Source organism: Zalophus californianus, chromosome X, assembly GCF_009762305.2.
Source record: "Zalophus californianus isolate mZalCal1 chromosome X, mZalCal1.pri.v2, whole genome shotgun sequence".
Lineage (NCBI taxonomy): Eukaryota > Metazoa > Chordata > Mammalia > Carnivora > Otariidae > Zalophus > Zalophus californianus.
This window is the reverse complement of record NC_045612.1, coordinates 63,661,816-63,676,787: the sequence shown is the minus strand read 5'-3', so window position 1 is coordinate 63,676,787 and position 14,972 is coordinate 63,661,816. Positions and strand designations below refer to the sequence as shown.

The 14,972-nt window shown below is 36.9% G+C and overlaps 1 pseudogene; it reads right to left on the bottom strand.

The window, feature by feature from the left end:
* Nucleotides 1-916: 916 nt before the first annotated feature.
* Nucleotides 917-2,921, bottom strand: LOC113930430 (annotated as a pseudogene).
* Nucleotides 2,922-14,972: the final 12,051 nt, after the last annotated feature.

Here is a 14,972-nt window from a genome sequence, read left to right as displayed (position 1 = left end):
CTGCCCCAGAGGAGCTGAGAACTCAGGGGCCCTACTCCTCAGTCAGCTCCCAGAGAAAAGCAGTCAGTCACTCCCATCTCCCTGGTCTCTGGCCACACTCCATGCTCACCCTGTCTGTGACCGAGCCTTACTATCTCTGGCACCGGACCCCGTGTGGAGTCTCCAAACCCAGCAGATCCCTGCAGTGCACTCCCGTGCCCCTCCTCCAGGGGGAGGAAGGGGAGTCTCCCTGGATCTGCCACTTTTTGGGTCCCTGCTGGAGGAGCAGTGGCCCGACTGTGCCGCAGATCAAGGTTTATGGCAACCTCGAGCTGAGAGCCCACTCCTCAGCTCCATCTCTGCAGCCGGCTTCCCTGCTCTGATACCTGGGAGCTCTGCTGCATTCAGGCACCCCCGGTCTTTCTATGACCTTGAGGGTCCTGAGACCACACTGTCCCAGCAAGTGTTCCACCCCCCACTTAGCCACTGGAGCGACTTCCCTCAGCAGAGCCAACTTCTAAAATTTCCGATTTTATTTTCTGCTGCTCTATCACTTGCCAGAAGCGGCCAACAGAGGCCCCCTCCCCCGCTGTCTGTTTTCCTGAATATCACCTCAGATTCAACTTCTCCGCACATCCTACCTTCCAGAAAGTGGTCGCTTTTCTGTTCAGAGAGTTGTTGCTATTCTTTTCTTTGATCTGTTGAGTTTGTAGGTGTTCAGAATGGTTTAATCCCTATCCAGCTGAATTCCTGGGACCAGAGGAAATCCAGGTCTCCTACTCCTCTGCCATCTTGCTCCTCCCCCTTCTAGTACATCAAGAATGTCCAGTTTATTTACTATAGCAGCTCAACTTTAAAACTGCCATGGAATTTGCTACAAATTTGGGCCCTTCAAATATTTTTTGTGGAATAATGCTAGACCTATTCTCAGGTTGGCTTAATCAACCTCTTCAATGGTGGGTACAGAGGAAGCACCACCAGAGGGAGGAGCTCCACCACCAGGGAAGCCTCTAGGAATTCCTTCTGGCATGCCCCCTGCACTCTCGTACAGCTTGGTAATGATGAGGTTGCAGACTTTCTCCAGCTCTTTTTCTGATGTTCAAATTCTTCCTTCTCTGCAGTCTGGTTCTTATCAAGCCAGTTGATGATTTCATTGCACTTGTCAAGAATCTTCTGTTTGTCCTCAACATTGGTTTTGCCTGAAGTTTTTCATCTTCAACAGTTACTTTCATGTTGAATGCATAAGATTCAAGTGAATTCTTGGAAGACACCTTGCCTTGCTGTTTCTCATCTTCAGCTTTGTTCTTAGCTTCCTGGACCATGCACTCAATGTCTTCCTTGCTCAAGTGGCCCTTGTCATTAGTGATTGTATTCTTATTCTCTTTTCCTGTGCTCTTCTCCACAGCAGAGACATTGAGGATAACATTAGCTCAATATCAAAAGTGACTTCAATCTGAGGAATACAATGAGAGGCAGGAGGTATGCCTGTGAATTTGAACTTACCAAGTAGGTTTTTATCCTTGGTCATGGGATGCTCATCTTCATATACCTGAATAAACACACCAGGCTGGTTGTCAAAGTAGGGAGTGAAAGTTTGTGTCTGTTTGGTAGGAATGGTAGTATTACCATTACCAGCTTGATGAGAACCGGCATGACTCCTCCAGCAGTTTCAATGCTCTCTCCAGAAAGAATGGCTGCCTGGACAGCTGCACCATAAACAACAGCCTCATCAGGGTTGATGCTCTTATTCAGTTCTTTTCCATTGAAGAAATCTTGTAGAAGTTTCTGAATCTTGGGGATATGGGTAGAACCACCCATCAGATCAATATCATGGATCTGAGACTTGTCTAGCTTGGCATCCCGAAGGACTTTTTCTACAGGGTCCAAGGTGCCACGGAACAGGTCAGCATTTAATTCTTCAAACTGTGCATGAGTAATAGAGGTATAGAAGTAGATTCCTTCATATAAAGAATCAATCTCAATACTGGTCTGAGTGCTGGAAGAAAGTGTATGCATAGCATGTTCACAGCTTTTAAGACTATTTTGTAGTTCTGTACAAATTTTAGTATTATTTTTCTAGTTCTGTGAAAAATATTACTGGTATTTTGATAGGAATTGCATTGAATCTGTAGATTGCTTTGGCTAGTGTGGACATTTTAACAACATTGGTTTTTCTAATACATAGGTATGGGATGTCTTTCTGTTTGTGTCATCTTCAAGTGCATTCATCATTGTGTTATACTTTTTGGAGTACAGCTCATTCATTTCCTTTCTTAAGTTTATTCCTAGGTATTTATTTGTTTGTTAGTTTTTTGGAAGTTTTTATTTAATTGCACTTAGTCAACATACAGTATAATATTACTTTCAGGTGTACAATATAGAGATTCAGTACTTCCATACATCACCCAGGTCTCATCACAAGTGCACTCCTTAATCCCCATAACCTATTTAACCCATCTCCACATCCTCCTCCTCTCTGGCAACCATCAGTTTGGTCTCTATATGTAAGAGTCTGTTTCTTGGTTTGTCTGTCTCTTTTTCCCCCTTTGCTCATTTGTTTTGTTTCTGAGATTCCATGTATGAATGAAATTATATGGTATCTATCTTTCTCTGACTGATGTATTTGACTTAGAATTATATATGCTAGCTCCATCCATGTCAACTCAAATGGAAAGATTTCATTTTTTATAGCTGAGTAATATTCCATTGTATCTATATACACCACATTTTTTTTGTCCATTCTTCAGTCGATGGATACTTGGCCTGTTTTCATAATTTGACTATTGTAGTTAACGCTGCTATAAACATCACGGTGCATATATCCCTTTGAATTAGTATTTTTATATTCTTTGGGTAAATACATAGTAGTGCAATTGCTGGATTGGAGGGTAGAACTATTTTTAACTTATACTCTTTTCCACACTGGCTGTACCAGTTTGCATTCTCCTAACAGCGCAAAAGGGTTTCCGTTTCTGCACATCCTCACCAACACCTGTTGTTTCTTGTATTGTTGACTTTAGCCATTCTGATAGGTGTGATGTGATATCTCACTGTAATTTTGATTTGCATTTCCCTGATGATGAGTGATGCTGAGCTTCTTTTCGTGTGTTTGTTGGCCATCTTTATATCTTCTTTGGAGAAATGTTTATTCACATTGCCCATTTTTAATCGAATTATTTGTTTTCTGTTTAGTTTTATAAGTTCTTTATATATTTTGGATACTAACTCCTTATCAGATGTGCCATTGGCAAATATCTTCCCCCATTCCATAGGTCAACTTTTAGTTTTGTTGACAGTTTCCTTTGCTGTGCAGAAGCTTTTTATTTTGATGTTGTCCTATGAATTTATATTTGTTTTTGTTTCCTCAAGGAGTATTTCTAGAAAGAAGTTGCTGCTGCCTGTGTCAGAGAAGATACTGCATGTGTATCTTTTAAACATGATATCTGAAACCATAAAAATCCCATAAGAAAACTTAGGTAGTAATTTATTTGACCTCAGCCATAGAAATATTTTTCTAGATATGTTTCCCCTGGCAAGGGTAACAAAAGCTGAAGTTAATTGGGGTACTTGGGTGGCTCAGTCAGTTCTGTCCAACTCTTGATTTCAGCTCAGGTCATGATCTCAGGGTTGTGAGATTGAGCCCCAAGTCAGGCTCTGCATTCAGTGGGGAGTCTGCTTGAGATTCTTTCTCTCCCTCTCCCTCTGCCCCTCCCCCCACTCTCTCTTTCTCTCTCTCTCTCTCTCTAAAATAATAAATATTTTGTTTTAAAAAAGCAAAAATTAATTATTGGGACTACACTAAAATAAATAGCTTTCCACAGTGAAGGAAACTATAAACAAAATGGAAAAGCAATCTAGTGAATGGAAGAATGCATTTGCAAATGATGTATCAGGTAAGTGGTTAATATTCAAAATAGATAAAGAACATATACAACCCGACACCTAATAATAATAATAATAATAATAACCCAATTAAAAAGGGGCAAAGACCTGAATAGATATTTTCCAGGGGACATACAGATGGCCAAAAGACACATGAAAAAGTGCTCAACATTACTAATCATCAGGGAAATGCAAGTTAAAATTACAATGAGGTATCATTTTATACCTGTTAGAATGGATAAAATAAAAAACACAAGAAATAGCAAGTGTTGGCAAGGATATGGAGTAAAAGGAACCATTGAGCACTATTGGTAAATTGGTGCAGATTGCAAATCGGTGCAGTTACTGTGGAAAACAGTATGGAAGTTCCTCAAAAAATTAAAAATAGAATTACCATATGATCTAGTAATTCCACTAGTGGGTATTCACACATAGAAAACAAAAATACTAATTCAAAAGAATATATGAACCCATATGTTTATTGCAGCATTACTTACACTAACCCAGATACAGATGTGCCCCAAGTGTCCATGCAGAGATGAATGGATACACACACAATGGGGTATTAGTTAGACAAAAGAGTAGTATCTTGCCATTTGCAACAATATGGATGACCTTGAGAATATAATGCTAAGTTAAATAAGTCAGTAAAAGAAAGATAATTACCATTATTATTTCACTCCTATGTATAATTTCAGAAAAAACAAACAAACAAACATACAAAGAGAAAAAAGAGACAAGCCAAAAAACACAATCTTGAATACAGAAAAGAAACCAGTGGTTGCCAGACGGAAGATGGGTGAGGGGATGAGTGAATAGGTGAAGAGGTAAGAGTATGGCTTATCATGCATGGTGAGCACCAAGTAATGTATAGAATTGTTGAATCACTATATTGTACACCTGAAACTAATATAACACTGTATTTTAATTATATTTGAATTAAGAATATAAATAAATAAAATTAAAAGAAAAACTGAACATACCAGAAAAAAAGAGACAGACAGAAAAGAGGCTTAATTAGAGAGAACAAATTGGAAGGGAGATGAGAGATTAGATAAAGGGGATTAAGAGCAAGTAATGAATCATTGAACACTACATCAAAAACTAATGATGTACTATATGCTGACTAACTGAACATAATAAAAAAAAGAGTACACTTATCTTGATAAGCTCTGAATAATGTATGGAATTTTTGAATCATTATATTGTATACCTGAAACTATTATAACACTATATGTTAATTATACTTCAATAAAAAATAAATCCTTTAACAATATCTCAGGTATAAAATGGACTTAAATAAATGGACACTGTTAGTGTCTGTCACCTGTTCAATTGGCCAATGAGGGTTTTTTTTCCTAAATATTGTTTATTTGCTTGCTGTAAGAATCTTTTGAAGATGTTGTTGGAGTCATTTTGTTGTTTTTTGTTTTGTTTTGTTTTGTTTTGTTTTTTTAGAATCTTCTGTATACCAACCAAAGAATGCATTCTATTGTCTCTGAAAAGTTTGAAATTCTCTCTTTTAAGTACTTGAGCTGTATCTATCTAAATCAATGTTTACCCAAAGTGGCCACTAAAATTTCAAACATTCTCTCATTTCCCAAAAATGTATAAGATCCTGATCCTTAGACCAGGTGGAACACATAATTTCCTTTAAATTCCCTAAGATGTCTTACTATGAGTGACCTCTTTTTTTTTAAGATTTTATTTATTTGAGAGAGAGAGCATGAGTGAAAGAGAGAAAGCAGGAGCGCGCGAGAGAGAGCACAGGCAGGGGGAAGAGGAGAGGCAGAGGGAGAGAGAGAAGCAGACACCCTGCTGAGCAGGGAGCCTGATGCAGGGCTCAATCCCGGGACCCCAGGGTCATAACCTGAGCTGAAGGCAGATGCTTAACTGACTCAGCCACCCAGGTGACCCTGACCCTTTTTTTTTGACAGTTGTCCCCAGACACAGGGAATCATATGTTCCCCCTCTTTTGAACAGAATAAGATGACTTACCAAGAAACTTCAACAAACAATATATATATATATATATGCACAATCAAATCAGAGAGCTCAAAATGCAAAGAGAGCTGAGCTTAGATCCAAGAGAGTTACACTCAAATTCCAGGTTTTGTGAGAAAGCAGTGATCTCAATGGGTTCTGTGGCTACCAGCACCTGTTTTCTTCCTGCCTTTGGAGTCATCAAGGGTCTATTTTTGATCTCACTTCTGATGCCATAAAATGCCAAAAGATCAGAGATAACTGAAATAAAACTAATTAACCACCAAGGGAGTGATTAGTAAAATTAGTAAAAATTTATTTTGCACACATCAAAAAAATATTTGCAAACTGGGAACTCTCAAATGAAAACAGAATGAGGTTAAGGGATATATTGTTATAAAGAATCTTATATACTGAGAAAGCAGTGACTGTTTAATTCTTCACAGTAATTGGTTACATTATAATTTTTTTTTTCTTAAATAACAGAAGATTGGTCAGTGGTTACCTCTTATCAAGCTTGGGAAACAGTTCAAGTTTTGCTTATTATTTCCAGAGGCATAAGCAAGAAATGACCCAGGTCAAGTTAATTTTGCAAAATAAACTAAAGTAAGCTTTGTTTGTATACAGGTTTTGTCTGCTCAGGGAATTTTTAAGGTTGGTTTCCATTTGCTTCTTATTTTAACAGCTTATTGGACCACATGGTATTTTTTTTCTTTTTGTGCATAACATACAGTGTTATATTATTTTCAGGTGTACAACTTAGTGATTTGACAAGTTTATACATTATGTTATGTTCACCATAAGTATAGCTACCATCTGTCCTGCTACATCACTATTAAAATATTATTGACTGAATTCCTTATGCTCTATTTTGTTCCCATGACTTACTCATTCCATAACTGGAGGCCTGTATCTCTGTCTCCCCTTCACCCATATTGCCTGACTTATTTCACATAGCATACTTCCCTCTAGGTCCATCCATGTAGCCTCAAATGACACAGTCACATCCTTTTTTATGGGTGTGCAATATTCTATTGTGTGTATATGTGTGTGTGTGTAAATATATATTTTCCATATCCATTTGTCTATTGATGGACACAATTTGTTTCCATGTCTTGGTTATTGTAAATAATGCTGCAATAAACATAAAGGTATTTACATTTTTGAGTATTTTCATTTTCCTTGGTTAAACCCCCAATAGTAGAATTTTTGGATCATACAGTATTCTATGGTATTCTTATTTTTAATTTTTTGAGGAACCTTTATGCTATTTTCCACAGTGACTGTACTAATTTACATTCCCACCAACAGTGCACAAGGGTACTTTTTTCTCCACGTCATCTCCAACACTTGTTTCTTGCCCTTCTTTTCTTGATTTTAGCCATTCTTACAGGTGTGAGGTGATTTTGGTTTTGATTTGCATTGTGGTTTTGATTTGCATTTCCCTGATGATGAGAATTATTGAGCATCTTTTCATGTGTCTATTGGCCATCTGTATATTTTCTTTGGAAAAAAATCTATTCAGGTTCTCCCCCCATTTTTTTTTAAATTTAAATTCAACTAGCCAAGGTATTTTGATATAATGTTCAATGATTCATTAGTTCAGTATAACACCCACCTCCACCCATTTTTTAATTTAATTTATTTTTTTTGTGTTGAATTTGAGATCATGACCTGAGCTTAAATCAAGAGTCTGATGCATAAGTGACTGAGCCACCCAGGCGCCCCTGGTGTTGAGTTGTATAATTTCTTTATATATTCTAGATATTAACCCTTTATTGGATATGTCACTTGTAAATATCCTCTTCCATTCATTAGGTTGTCTTTTTGTTTTCTTGATGGTTTCCTTTGCTATGCAGAAGTTTCTTTTTTTTTATTTTGATGTAGTCCGAATAGTTTTATTTTTGTTCTGTTTCCCTTGCCTTAAAAAACATACCTAGAAAAATCTTGCTATGGCTAATGTCAGAGAAATTGCTGCTTGTGTTCTCTTCTAGGATTTTTGTCATTTCAGGTTTCATGTTTAGGTCTCTAATCCATTTTGAGTTTATTTTTATGTATGGTGTTACAAAGTAGCCTGATTTCACTCTATTGCATGTGGCTGTCCAGTTTTCCTAGCTCCGTTTATTGAGAAGCCTGTCTTTTCCCCTTTGCATATTATTTTTTTAAGATTTTATTTATTTATTTGACAGACAGTGAGAGAACACAAGCAGGGGGAACAGTAGAGGGAGAGGGAGAAGCAGGATCCTTGCCAAGCAGGGTGCCCGATGCGGGGGTCCATCCCAGGTGCCCCCCTCATTGCATATTCTTGCCTCCTTTGTCATAGATTAATTGACCACATACAAATATTAGTTTATTTCTGGGGTCTCTATTCTGTTCCATTGATCTATGTGTCTCTTTTTGTGCTAGTACTATATTGGTTTGATTACTTCAGATTTGTAGTATATCTTGAAATCTAGAATTGTTATATCTTTAGCTTTGTTTTCTTTCTCAGGATTGCTTTGGCTGTTTGGGGTCTTCTGTGATTCCATACAAGTTTTTGCATTTTCTGTTTTTAATTTTTTGAGGAACATCCTACAGTTACCACAGTGGCTGAAACAACATACATTTTCACCAACAGTGCATAAGGATCTTATGCACATCCTGGCTAACACTAGTTAACTTTTGTCTTCTTGACTACAGTCATTCTAGCAAATGTGGGGTGATATCTTACTGAGCTTTTGATTTGTATTTCCCTGATAATTAGTAATGTTGAGCACCTTTTTATGTACCTGATGGACATTTGACTGTCCTCTTTGGAAAATTGTCTAGTTTCTCTTCTTATTTTTTAATTAGATTTGTTCTTGTTATTATTGTATGTGTTTTCAAATTTTTTGTATATTAATCCCTTATCTGATATATGGTTTGCAAATATTTCATCTCACTCCATAGGTTGCCATTTCATTTTGATTATTTCTTTTTTCTTCACAAAACACTTTTAGTTTGATATAGTCACACTTGGTGATATTTGCTTTTTTTGCTTGCACTTTTGGCATCATATCCACAATTCATTACCAAGACCAACGTGAAGGAGGTTTTCCGTGTGTGTGTGTGTGTGTGTGTGTGTGTGTGTGTGTGTGTTTTAGGAGTTTCACGGTATAAAGTCTCATGTTTAAGTCTCTAATCCATTTTTAGTTAATTTCTATGAGTGGTATAAGAAAAAGGTCCAATTTAATTTTGTGCATGTAGTTACCAGTTTTCCCAGCACCATTTGTTGAAGAAACTATCTTTTCCCCATTGAATGTACTTGGTTCCCATGTGAAATATTTGTTGACTATATATTATGGAAGTTTATTTCTGGGCTCTGTACTCTGTTACATTTGTCTATGAGTCTATTTTTATGCCAGTATCATACAGTTTTACCTACCACAGCTTTGTAGTATAGTTTGAAATAAGGAAGGCCTCCAAATTTATTCTTTGGTAGGATAACTTTGGATATTCAAAGTCTTTTCTGGTTCCATACAAATATTAGGGTTATTTTTCCTAATTATATAAAAAATTCCATTGGAATTTTTATAGAGATTGCACTGAAGTAAAAGTTTGCTTTGGATACTATAGACATTTTGACAACATTAATTTTTCAGCTCCATGAACACTGGATATTTTTCCACATGTTTGTGTCTTTGATTTTTTTTCAAATTTCATCAAATTCTTATAGATTTGATTGTACAGATCTTTCACTTCCTTGGTTAAGTTTATTCCTTAGTATGTTACTGTCTTAATGCTATGGTTAATAGCATAGGTTTTTCATTGCTAGTGTACAGAATCACAATGCATTTCATTATTTTTTAAAAGTTTATTGAGATATAATTGGCATATAACATTATATATTACAAGTTCACAGTTACAGTATAATGATTCAATATTTGGATATATTGTGGAATGATCACCTCAGTAAGTTATTATTATCCATTACCACACATACTTAGAAATTTTTTTTCTTGTGATGGGAACTTTTAGTATATGTGCTGCCGAAGCGAGCACTCTTGTGATGGGAACTTTTAAGAACTATTTTCTTAGCCATTTTCAAATATACAATACAATATTATTAACTTGTTGCATCAATTCACATTCTCACCAACAGTGCACAAAGGTTTCCTCTTTACCATATTCTCACCAACACTTGTTACATTTTATCTTTTTGATAATAGTCATTATGACTGGTGTGATTTATAGTTCCCAAGGTGTAAATTTAGATTGTTTATTTGGTATCTTTCCATTTTCTTATTATATGCTTTTATTGCTATAAAAGTCCATCTAAGTACTGCTTTACAGCATCAAATTGGTTTCTGTTGTGTTTTCATTTTCATTTGTTTGTAGATATCTGTTTATTTCCCTTTTAATTTCTTCTTTGACCCATTGGTTGTTCAGTAGTGTGTTAGTTTCCACAAGCTTGTAAATTTTCCATCTTTATTTTTGTTGATTTCTAGTTTTATATCATTCTGGCTAGAAAAGATAGTTGGTAGGATTTCAGTCTTTTTAAATTTACTGACTTGATTTATAACCTGTCATATGATCTCTCCTGGAAAGTTTTTCTCATGCACTTGAGAAAAATGTGTATCCTACTGCTGTTGGATGGAATGTCCCATAGATGTCTATTATGTCCATTTGGTCTAATATATGTTTGAAGTCCAACGATTTCTTTTTGGTTCCTTGTTTGGATGATCTATCCATTACTGAACATGATATATTGAAGAGTGCTCCTATTATTGTACTGTCTATTTCTTTCTTCAGATTTGTTAGTATTTATTTATAAAGATTTTATTATTTGAGAGAGAGAGAGAGCATCAGCAGGGGAGAGGGACAGAGGGACAAGCAGACTTCCCACTGAGCAGGGAGCCTGACATGGGGCTCAATCCCAGGACCCTGGGGTCATGACCTGAGCTGAAGACAGATGCTTAACCGACTGAGTCACCCAGGTGTCCTACTTCTTATGTTTATGTGCTCTGATATTGGGTGCATATATATTTACAATTCTTACATTTTTGAAAAATTAATGCTTTTGTCATTATATGATAACCTTCTTTGTCCCTTTTTAAAATGATTTTATGTATTATTTGAGAGAGAGAGAGAGAGAGAGAGCATGAGCAGGGGGGAGGGGCAGAGGGACAAGCAGACTCCCCACTGAGCAGGGAGCCTGACATGGGGCTCAATCCTAGGACCCTGAGATCATGACCTGAGCTGAAGTCAGATGCTTAACCACCTGAGCCACCCAGGTGCCCCCTTATTTTCCTTTTTACAGTTTTTGACTTAAGATCTATTTCATCTGATATTGGTATACTTTACCTGCCTTCTTTTTGTTTCCTTTTGAATAGAATCTCTTTTTCCATCCTTTCACTTTGAGCCTATGTGTGTACTTAAAACTAAAGTGAGTCTATAATAAGCAGCATATAGTCAGTACTATTTGTCATATCCATTAAGCCAATCTATGCCTTTTTGAATCAGAGTTCAATCCATTTACATTTAGAGTCATTATGGATACATAAGGACTTCCTAATGCTATCTTATTAATTGCTATCTGGAATATTTTGTGTTTCCATTGTTGTTTTTTTCTTGTTTTTGTTTATGTTTTTAATTTGTGATTATTTTTTTTATTGTGGTATGCTCTGTTTCTCCTTTCTTTGTCTTTTGTGAATATCTTTTGGGTTTTTCTTTTGCTTTTTGGTTACAAGGGGCTTATAGAGACCATCTCATAGATAAAACAGTCCATTTTAAGTCTATAGCAACTTTACTTTTATCTCTTACAAAAGTTTTACTCTCTTACCTCCATTTTTGATGTAATTATTTGTTTTTTTAACATTTGTATTCTTTAACGTATCATAGGTATAATTACTTTATTATTCTTTTTCTTTAACCTTTATACTATAGTTAAGTGGTTAACACACCCTATTACAGAGTTAGTTTTCTAAGTTTGACGGTATGTTTACCACTACCAGCGTGTTGTTTACATTTTATCAGTAGGTGAGTCTATTAATTAGTTCCCCTGTCCTAGTAGGGAAGCAGGACAAAACACAGAACCTATATGGCTTGCTATTTTGGCACTGGAATCAGGCAAGAGTGTACACTAAATTTCCTGATCAGGTGAGGCCACTTTTGCTCAGCAGATAGAGAATGTCATGGGCTGTGCTCTCTGTTCAAGTTGCATTGTAAGCAGAGCTATTGGGTGGGCTACACACCTTCTTGTGCACTCTAGTCAGATTCCCTGGTCAGGCAGGTTGAAGACTATACCCATCAATGAGCAGGTCAATGAGTTTGTTTCTCTACATGTGTACAGTAGAGTAAGCATATCTGAAACCAGTAAGTCCCTTTGTGGTCTTATCTCAAGTTAACCCATGCCCCAACTTCTCTGGTCAAACAGGACCACTGGCTTTGTTCTACATACTATCAGCTCTTCCTGCCTATATTTTGGCTTGAGTGTTTCTGGGTTACATAGCGTTCAGGTATTCTTGCTAAGACTTCTGATCAGATAGGTCCAGGAGCCAGGCTCTGCAGAGAAGATGATTATAATTCAGCTTGATGACATTTTGATTAAACATACACAAATAATTAATTTGAGAAGAAATACGTATCAAATGGTATAACTAAGAAATAAAAATATCTTAGTGGTCTTAATGGATGGGTCAAGTGTACCTACATGGAATTTAAATAAGATAACATGAAATCAAGCATTCAGGTTTAACAAATTGGCTGAAAATATACTAAATGTGAGGGATAGAATAATGAAAGAGTAAATGAAAAAGACATAGATTTAAGACATGAAAGACTCTGAAAACTCTATCTAGTATCTTAGTATAGTAAAAATTCCCTAGACTTTCCGTTATGAACATTTGAAATGATTCCCAGCTCTAGTTTTTAGTCATGCTAGCTTCTACACATACATGCCTGATACTTTAAATAAATATATTAACCAATGTGTTTTCATTATTGCTTACCCTGTACTCCTCCCCATTCAAACTATACCTTAAATCATATATTATGCTCAGGGGAGTATTGTTTTTTTATAATTATTTTTATTATGTTATGTTAGTCACCATACTGTACATCATTCGTTTTTGATATAGTGTTCTATGATTCATTGTTTGTGTATAACACCCAGTGTTCAATGCAATATGTACTTTCCTTAATACCCATTACCGGGATCACCTAGCCCCCCACCCCATCCCCTCTAAAACCCTCAGTTTGATTCTTGGAGTCCATAATCTCTCATGGTTCATCTACCCCTCTGATTTCCCCCCTTCATTTTTCCCTTCCTTCTCTGAGTATTGTTATCAAAATACAAGACCTTGAAGGACTCAAGACATATATAATAAATTTAGAAGAATATGTGTTCTATCAAAATCATTTTATCTTATCCTAAAGCTTAATGTGCATTTTTTTTTCAACTGAGAATAGCAGAGGATAGAGAATAAGAGGAGACCATATGAGTACAGGGCCTTTGGCCATGCTCCCCAATTCAAATTTCACTGAGAAAAAAAATGATAAAACCCAAGAAGGATAGGAAAGCTCAAGAAGAAAGAGAACTTATGATTACAACTCCAAATAAAATCTTAAAAGTGAACATGACCTACTTTCAAGTAATATCTTCAGATTTTCTGAGGAAGATAGCAGCAGAGTGGGAGGACCCTAAGATCCTTTCATCCCACAAACACAACTAGGCAACTGTCAATCATCCTAAAACCCCCAGAAATTGACCAGAAGACAGACAGAACAAACTACATAAATAAAGAGAGAGAAGAGGCCACATCAAAGAAGGTAGAAAATGCAGAGATGTGGTTTAGGGGAGAAATGGATCACAGCTGCTACAGAGAGGAGGGATCCATGGTCACAGAGATGGATGAGAGAGCGAGAGGAGGACACAGGGAAACACACAAGGAAAATGTTTCCCCAAAGCCATTGGTTTAGAAAATGAAAGGGGCTGAATTTCATGAACTTTTGCAGCCAGGAGGGCTTAAAGCTCAGACTTTTAAAGGTCAGTGGGCTTGGCTTTGATAAAGCCAGGAGGGCACTGCCCTGCTTCTGGAACGAAAGCAGGCAAACAATGTAGGGGGCAGATGGCATGGAAACAGGGATTTGGAGAACCCCTGGGGCGTGTGGGTGGGGGGGAGATTATTCACTCTTCTTGGAGTGTATCCATGAGAGGCAGTTTTAATGGAAACACCTCTCTGAGAACAAAGGAGCTGGTTGGCAACATTTCCTTTACCCACGCCTCAGCATAAACACAGAGACATCTGTGAGAAGCTGTATAACGTTAACACTGGCTACCTAACTGGCTAACACCAAGCCCTAACCCCCTACACTCTGGAAAGACTGCCCTTCTCAGTCAAACTTGCCTAAGTCCTGTGCAGCAGGCTCCTCTCCCAGAAGGCCAGCATAAATGTCTACCCACAACACATCTCTAGACCAGAATTCAGCAGGGCTTCAGTTATTCTGGAAGTGCTTTAAGGCCACAATTCACAAGCAGACCAGATAACACCTAGTTAAAACTCATCACATTCAGCCAGGGACCAAACACAGCCCATAGCAGGCAAGGGGAGCTTCTAAAGATGACTGGCCTGAAGGATACAGTAGTCACAATACAAAACCAGAGCACAGACAGCACAAACCAGAAATAGTACCCGAAATGCCAGGCTCTGGACACTATATGAACTCTTCTAATAAGGTCATTACTTTTAGGAGGAGGAGATATAACTGGATTTGCTAACACACAGAAGCCGGCAGACTTAGACAAAATACCAAGATGGAGGAATTTATACCAAATGAAAGAACAAGATAATGTATGGCCAGATATCTAAGTGAAAAAGATATAAGTAACATGCCTAATGGATAATTTAAAGCAACAATCACAAGGATACTCACTGGGCTTGACAAAAAGAATAGAAGACATCAAGGAAACTGTTACCATAGAGATAAAAGAGTTAAAAAAGAATCAATTAGAAAAGAAGAATACAAAAAAAAAAAAATATGCTTGATGCCATGAACAGCAGGCTGGAAACAGCAGAGGAATGAATCAATGATATAGAAGACAAAATAATGGAAAATAATGAAGCTGAACAAAACAGAGAAAGGAGAATTATGAAACACAAGAATAGACT